Source organism: Ursus maritimus, unplaced genomic scaffold (genome assembly GCF_017311325.1).
Source record: "Ursus maritimus isolate PB19 unplaced genomic scaffold, ASM1731132v1 scaffold_11, whole genome shotgun sequence".
In the NCBI taxonomy this organism is placed as follows: Eukaryota; Metazoa; Chordata; class Mammalia; order Carnivora; family Ursidae; genus Ursus; species Ursus maritimus.
In genome coordinates this window covers 44484639-44493689 of record NW_024423453.1, presented here as the reverse complement: position 1 = coordinate 44493689, position 9051 = coordinate 44484639, and the positions used below count along the sequence as shown (strand labels likewise).

Below are 9051 nucleotides of genomic sequence, written 5' to 3'. Positions count from 1 at the left end.
TATAGTTTACCCAAAGCAATGTGAGGTCAAATAGCTCTTTAAATATAACCCAATTATTTACCAACCCAATTATAGTTTCTATACTACTTAATTGTTCTGTTCAATGCAATTTACAGACTATAGTAAAGTATATGAAATTCTCTTTCCAACATTGAACACTAAATACATAAGGAATGTGGCAGTGTTGTGAACCCTCTCTATTTTTTCCCCTGGAGTTTGTCCCCATATTATTAACTTGGAATTCTTATCTTTATACATTTTTTTGAGAATGATTATAAAAGAGTATCTCCAGAATTTTTCTGTTCTAATGCCCATATGTCCTTTTCTTTTCTTCTTTTTTCTTTTCTCTTTTCTTTGCTTTTTTTTTTTAGACCATGTTTTTTGTTTTTAACGGATCTGTTATTTAGAGCACCAACTTGTGAAGGATAAACTCCATTTATGAGAGAACACACAGAGCAGAGGTAACCCTGAAGCTGAGAAACAGCTTTGATTATGGGAAGAATTTTCTAGTCCACAGCTTTCTGATTAACTTTGCGCTGCTCTGTAATCTCCTATTTCTCTCTCCCTGTGACAAAGATCTCACCTTCCTGGAGTCTGGGTCTTGAAATAAGCATCAGTGAGATGTTTTGGGATTTTCACATTGCCGATATCGATTTTGGTGCAAGTGGCAATCACAGATTTCTGGTGCGTTTTACACAGAGGGTCTCAACTGAGGGCCAGAGATCCAGTTACAAGCAGCAAGCCACTGTTCAGTTGCTTCAGGAAAACCATCCTCTTGCCTCTTTTGAGGCCAGTGAAGATGAGCAAGATGTTGCCAGGAGTGATGCTAGCTCATGGTTTCCTCACATGCTGACGGACAGGTTTTTCGCTGTGGCTCAACAGCTTCCAAGTACGCCTTCAGTAGGGTAATAGCCAGGCATTTTGCAAAGTTTAACTATTGGGTACCACATTCTTGTAACCAACAATTGGTTTCCTGACAGTAGCCAAGAACCTGCTCCTTTTGCTTTTCAACCCTGGTTTTAGCTGCTGAATATTTCCTCTTATACATGGCCTTTCTGGAATACAGAGCCGGTTAGGAATTTCTGCCACTTCCTCTGACTAGGACAGCCTTTCAGCTGCCATGAGGTTTCCCCCTCTTCTGCGTTTTAGCCTTGAGGTGACCCTTCTCAATCTCGCCACCAGCATCTGCTTTCTTGGCTTCAGGCTGCTTCTCGCTAATATCTGGCATCTCAGCTTTTTCACCCACCATCTTGCAAGATGGAAAAGAGCTTGAGCCATGTTTTTTAACTGGTCAACACTATAGGAGACTCTGCAAGATCTGGACTAGGGACAATTGGAGAGAGTAAAAGGCTGAATGGGAGAGCCCTGGCTCCAAAGACCAACCTCATCTTTGCAGGTTGGTCTATATGTACTCTACCAGCATCTTATTAGTAAACCACTCCCAAACTCCAAAATACATGGATTTAATTTGATTTAATTTAATTTGAGTCTCTCTACACAGAAGTACTTCCCAGTGAAACTGGACACTCCATGGGCAAACGTGAGGTAAGTACACTTGTCATTAGATCAATCAACACCAGCTCTTACAGATAGCTTAGTTGCCTAAAAATAAATTAATTAATTAAATTTGAATATAGGATACCTTCATCTTTCTGTATATTTACATTCTGTTTAGAATGTCAAGCATGAATGTGAATTCCAAAGGAAATGCTGTTGTATTTTTATTTTATTTTATCTATTTATTTTTTTTTTTTGTAGAGAAGCAAAAGCTGCTTTTCCCATTCCTACTGTAAGCTGCTTTGAACATCATTTCCAATGAATGTGCCAATTTGGTGAATGGTGTGAGCCAAAGTCTGCTGATTTCAAAGCCAGCTCACATCACAGCAAATATTTCATTTCTGTTTTTTGCATGCAGGATCAAAATGATGAAAGCTGACTTGTTCTCTTATGATCTAGAAAAGAGTTAGTTTTGGGTCAAGAATCACTGACAACTTTACCAAATGTTTTCCTTCGTGTTGTATTTTCCCTTACTCACTCACTCACTAACTCACTCACTCACTTGGAGAGCTTCAATTCATTACTATCTGTCATTGCATGTACCTAGCTCTGATCAGCTGGTAGCTTCGAAGACCAGAACTGTGGTATTGGAGCAAGGGACTGGCAAGGGTTATATGGGGGTTGGAGTTCAGGATAGGTCTCTAGCCTCAGGAAAGAGTTTGAACCAGAACACCAAGGCAAAACCATAGTCATGAGAATTGAGCAGTTGTTGGGCAGAAACAAAGATATTTGAGGAAAAAATTGTAGCCCAAGTATATGAGCAAAGTAGACCAATGAAAATGCGTTCCCTGATAAGGTGTAAGCCTACAGATAGCTAAATGCCTGAAAATCCTGGTGTCACTCCTGGACTTGTCTTAGTCCCTGTCCAACTATGGGTCCTTATAACATTTCTGGAATCACGAATTATCTAGAGTTTCCAATGAATACTGTGGCTGTCAAATCTTCAATTCCCTTTATTAAAGGAAGCTGGAGTCCTATTATTTTAAGCAAAAGAACACTGGAGTTTTAGAGAGCTCTGGTTCCAGATGGTGACATGGGAAGATCCTGGACTCCCCTCTTCCACGGACACACCAAATCTATGCCTACTTATGGAACAATTCCTCCTGAAGAAGAAAAAACTCCCAGGTTTTAGAAATGCAACTATCCTATCATAGCGATAAATGATCTAAATAATTTAAGCTACCTTTATCTTCCCTGCCAAAAGAAATCTCTGATAATCGAAGAAATACGCTCATTTGGCTTGATTTCTACGTCAAAATATCAGATAATTGTAAAACTTTTGATTTGCATTTTGTCCTTTGTATATAGATCTAATGTTCGGTTTTTTAACATAAAAATTGTTCCCTTACCAAAGTTATATTCTCAAACTTTCTGCCCTTCCTTATACCATCTTCATCCAAGATATTCAGAGAGCACAATTCTTTCCCACCAAGTAAACGATGCCTCTGTCTCTCTAACCGCATCCTCTTTCAAGCTCCAATACTTTATCTCTAACCAGCTTCTGTCATCTCCCACCCCGAGCTGCCTCACAATAACAGCTTATAAGTTATCTCTTTCTGATAGATTTATTATGTAAATAAAAGCACATTAATACATTTTCCATAATTTAGGTGACTTTTTATTGCAGTTTCGAAACGGGCCTTCCTATGAAAGTTTATTCTTTCCTTGACCAGCTATGCAACATCGCCACAAGGATATATGGGTCAGGGAATCAATGGTACAGTATGAATTCAGCTGTCTCTATCATGGTCCATTGGTTTGATAGGTTTCTTCCTTTAAACTATAGTTATTATTTAACATAATAATACAATTGCTTTGACAATGTATGAAAGGGTTAAATATGCAAAAAAGGAAGGAAGGAAGGAAAGAAGGAAGAAAAAAGGAAAGAAGGGAAGGAGGGAAGGAAGGTGGAAGAGAGGGAGATAGGGAGGGAGGGAGAAAGGGAAGAAGGAATTGCTAAGATTTTTATGCTATCTGTCCACTTTCAACCTGGCTGGCAGTACAGAAGATAAACAGCAGAAGAAACAGAAGACTAAAGCTGAAAAGAAAGAGAAAAGGTCCCTTTTTCCTATTGTTGCTTAGCGTTTTTAGAGTTAGAAGATAAATAGAAGGCACTTTAAAAATGATTTTAGATACATGGATTTGAGTTTTGGTCTCCCAGCACATGAGTCATTAGTGACTCCTATCTCAGGATTTCTCAACAATACCCCTAAACTGTGACAACCAAAAATGTTTTCAGATTTTACCAAATGTCTTCTGAGGGGCAAAATAGTCTTCCATGGGAAATCATTGCTTCATGTGAAGGCAATTCTTAGAGTCTAAGTCTGTGGCTTCAACCCATTGTTCAGGTGAGTGCTTCGCCATCCAGGTTGCACCCAAAGTACTTAAAATACGTATATAATCATGCTTAAAATCTATCTCCATAGACTTTCATGTAATTGCTCTGTGTTGTAGCCTGGAAGGGGGTATTAGGTACTTCAAAATTCTAAGAATCTAGCATATAGCCAGGGTTTAAAACCCTGGCTTGGAGACAGTTTGGCTGGCCCTCGCATGAGACCTCGGGCTAATGAAGAGACTGTATTTCTGTACTCTAAAATCCTTGAAAGTTCAGAACATTATATTCACAGCACATGTTTCATTCTCATGAATTTATGCATTGAATATCTTATGTCAGCACAAAATAAATCTCCAAAATCTATAAAAGTCTCCAAAATATCAGACATTCAGTATTTTTTGCATGGAAGGATATCTTGAATTAAATTTACTGATGCAGTAAGTATTAAGTCAAATTGTCTATATGGAACAAAACTTTCCTTAATACTTGTACAGAACCCCACTTTATCTAGTGTTAGGGCAAGGCAGGAGACCAACTTCCAACACATGTTTCAAGGTGCAGTTGGGTGGATGAACAACAATACATTCGAATACAATGGAGCCGCCAATTTATTTTTTGTCTAAAAGACCCCAACTGCATTTCTCTGGCAAATGTTCAAACCATTGTTTAAAAACCAATAAAAATAAATAAACACAAATCTCAAAGGCTATTTATTTCATATCCAAATATCTTAATTATTTGAAGTCGACATGATCTATGAATTTAGTCAATTCATATGTTGAATTCATTTCTCCATTTTATTGGATAAAAATTTGACCTGCCCCCATTTTTTTATCTAGTGACCCTAAATTTGGGGACCACATGTATTGATATTTTGTTTCCTAACATATTTTCAGCTTTTGTTCTAAATCTTCTCTGAAGTTCTTTGTTTTCCTATTGCTTCATATTTGGATGATCAACCAAAATTTATAAACTGCTAAAAGCATCAAACTTCTTAGAATATTAATAATTTAAAGAGATATTTCAAAAAATATGACAATGTTTAAGTGTAATGTCCATCTTCTGGGAAAAATGATGTTTATTTAATGAAGATTCCTTTAACTGTAGTACGTTTTCAGGGTTATTAATAAAAATAAATGCATTTCAAAGTATACTATGCATTTTAAAAACCTTTACTATTCTTTTTATGTGAAACATATAATCTGAAAATTAACTATAAGAATACCCAGCCCAGACACTCGACACCTAATGTATCATATTGCAGATGATTTTACTGATACCATGCTCAGACCACTGCCATAGAAGTGCTAAATTAATGGTATTGAATCAAGTAATTGATCACAGATGACATATACATTCTTAATATTTGCATATTTGCAAGTACCACTGTAATAACACATGTGAGATTCTGTCAGATCTTTATCATTAAAGAATCATGAAGATTAATTTCAGTCAAAGTTAATTTAAAAAAAATCAAGAGTTTCAAATCCACATTTGGTTGACAGATTAAATAAAGGTTTTAAATATAAATAAAAATATATCAATGCAATAAAGTGTTCATAAGTGGAAATTCTGTAAGTTTTTATTAATAATAAAAAAGTTTATAAAACTTTATTGAGAATTCTTGTCCATTTTGATCCCCCATTTTCTCAATTCCAGTAATATCGTTAACTTGAACTGCATAACTTTAACCTTTTTTTAGTGCTCATCAGAAGTGCACTCCTTAGTCCCCACCACCTGTTTAACCCAAATTCCCCACTCCCCTTCCTTCTGGTTAAATCTCATATTCTTTTAAATCTTTATTAAAATATTCTTTAGTTAATGTAGTGTAATGCTTGCTACTGTTTTATAGTTTCAGTATGATGTCCCACAGAAGGGAATGAATATCCCGACTTCGTGAATTTTGGAAGGGAACCAATGTGCAATTGTACAAAGAAAAAATAAGTAGAAACCAACCCTAATTTTGAAGATCTACTAAGCTGTATTAAGTATAATTATATTGATTCTTAAGTTTTGTTACTTATGTAATGTAGTATATGTTGTCTCCCTGTTAATATTTATTTTCTATTGTAAACAAAACAAGTATAATTTGGTTTCAGTAATTTCAGTTAATTTTACAAAGTTAATTATTAAGTATATGTGAAGGTTAATGATATATGCAAAAGATTCTCTTTTAATATGTTGTTGCTTTCCATGTGTAATGGAAATAGAATTCTACACATGGAAACCTAATATGATAGGAACATAATCCTGTTTCTGGGCACTGGTAGTAACTTCGCTCTTCAGAAATGATACTAGTGCAGGTAGGCAGCAATAGCCTGAGCTTCTGCCACAGGTCTGGAATTCCAGCGTTCCCTCATAACTATTTCTGTCACATAGCTCTTGCCCCTTTCCCAGGTTCCTTTGGCTCAGTCAGAAATTATCTTTCTACAATAGCCAAAATACAATATATGAACATGGTCTTCAGAATTTTGATTCTGGCTAATTAACTTTTGAGAATTAATGGATTTTTGGAAAACTGCTCACTAATGTCCTTTAGCACATTAATTTTCCTAAGAAACTAGTAGCCATGGCCTTCAGGATTGATTCTGCCCTACTCCACTTTAGTCAACATGACTGTGCTTCTCTGGGGAGGAGTTCTTTCTTGTGGAGAGTTGCTCTAAGAGTGAAAATGAAAGCAGAATTGTTATTTACCTTCCTAAACACTTACATGTGCATTAACGCATTCAACGAGCATTTATTCTAAGCTGTATGGTACATGATACATTCTAGGTTTTATATCAGTGAATACAATTAATGATTCTTTTCCTCGTGAAACTTACAGTCTGAGTCTCCCTTTTGTAGCACCTCTTACTCTATGTTTTATTCTTAATTATTTATTTTTAAAGATTTTATTTATTTATTTGACAGAGAGAGAGCACAAGCAGGGGGAGCAGGAAAGGGAGAAGCAGGCTCTCCACTGAGCAGGGAGCTCAACGTAGGGCTCGATCCTAGGACCCTGGGATCATGACCTGAGCTGAAGGAAGACTCTTAACCTACTGAGCCACCCAGGTGCCTCACTACTTTGTGTTTTAGACTTTGTGTTTCAGTATCAGCAGTTACTGGTTATGGCCCAAATTTAACTTCCTGTGACTTGTTGAGAGAGATTTTTTTTTTTCCTTTTTAAACACGTCACTGTTGAGATGGAGTTTTTCACCTAAATATGATTCTGCAAATACAAGAATAGTTGATTTGTGATTGAAACCATTCTTTACACCTAAAAGTTTGAGGATCGGTATTATGACACTTATAGGTGAGAAGCTCAAAACTATCCTTTCGAGTTTCAGGAACAAAGTAAAACTATCCCCTCTCACCACTCCTTTTCCACACTGTATGGGAAAATCAGGAGCAAAGCAAAGATGTCCCCTCTTGCCCCTCCTTTTCAACACCATGTGGGAAGTCCTAGTTAATGCAATAAGACAAGAAATGGAAATACAGGTAATACAGATTGGATAGGAAGAAATAAACTATCTTTGTTTGCAGATGGCATGATCATCTATGTAGAAAATCTGAAAGAATCTACAAGAAGATCTTAGAACTAATGAATGATTATAGTAGGCTTTTAGGAAACAAATTAATAAATAAAAATCAATCACTTTCCTATATACCAGCAATGAGCAAGTGGAATTGGAGATTAGAAAAACACAATACCATTTACATTAACATCTTTGAAAATGACACACTTAGTTATAAATCTAACAAAATAAACAAAAGATCTATATGAAGAAAACTACAAACTCTGATGAACAGAATCAAAGAACAAAGAAGTAAATGAGATATTTCATGTTCCTTGATAAGAGGACTCGATAGTTTCAAAATGTCACTTCTTCCTAATTTAATTATACATTCAATGCAATTTCAATCAATATCCCAGCAAGTTATTTTATTGCCGTTGACACACTGATTCTAAAGCTTATATAGAGGAAAAAGATCTACAACAGCTAACACAATATTGAAGGAGAAAAACAAAGTTGGAAGACTGACACTACTCTACTTCAAAACTTATTATAAAGCCACAGTAATCAAAAAAGTATGGTATTGGTGAAAGAAAAGGCAAATAGATCAATGGAACAGAAGAGAGAGCCCAGAAATAGATCCACATACATGTAGTCAACTGATCTTTAATAAAAACAAAGGAAATACAACACAGGAAAGAAAGAAAGAAAGAAAGAAAGAAAGAAAGAAAGAAAGAAAGAAAGAAAGAAAGAAAGAAAGAAAGAAAGAAAAAAGAAAGAGAGAGAGAGAAGAAAGAAAGAAAGAAAGAAAGAAAGAAAGAAAGAAAGAAAAAAGAAAGAGAGAAAGAAAGAAAGAAAGAAAGAAAGAAAGAAAGAAAGAAAGAAAGAAAGAAAGAAAGAAAGAAAAGAAAGAAGAAAGAAACACAGACATCTTTGGCTCCTCAAGACTGTCAAGAACCGTCGCAGTCCTAATCTTCCAAACTGCAAATTTGATTTTTGTATGAGTGAAATAAATTTCTGTCTTGTGTAAGTATTGTAATTTGGATTTTCTGTTTCTCACAGCTGAAATTAATTCCAAATAACATTTTTTAAAAATATATTTTTTAAAAATATAATATTTTGGGAATATTTAATATTTACAAATCCACTTTCTGGAAAATGCGACTGTGTGACTTCAAAGCATGTTCTTAAAATATTTTAATCATAAGTGTTAAAATACTTTTCTCATTTGGTTTTATCAAAATCTCTTACTAATATTTTATTCTAATGCAAACTGGAAATACATTTTGTTTAAACTTTTCTAGCCAGATTCTACACCATCTGTATGTCTCTTGCATGTACAAACACACATACATACCTTACATACCAAATGTCCAAAACTCTTTGCCTAACCTCCTGCTGTACTTTCTTTTGTATAAAATAAGAATAACATTTTCTTGAATAAAAAGTACAAATCAAAAGATTCATAAGTTTGGCAAATTAGGACTGGCCCTATTTAATTTCCACTCACTGCTTGAGATATTTGTCTTTATAACAACATCCTGAGCAGGATCTTAGTTGTTCTACACATGATTCTATATTAAAATCTTAAGCTGATGTTGGAAATAAATTTCAAAAGCGAATTTCTGTCTTTTCATTTTAGGCCCGAATAAAGTGGTGGAAATC

At 35.1% G+C, this 9051-nt stretch overlaps 1 pseudogene; it reads right to left on the bottom strand.

Annotated features, from left to right (window-relative positions):
* Positions 1-205: 205 nt before the first annotated feature.
* Positions 206-1401, bottom strand: LOC103658052 (annotated as a pseudogene).
* Positions 1402-9051: the final 7650 nt, after the last annotated feature.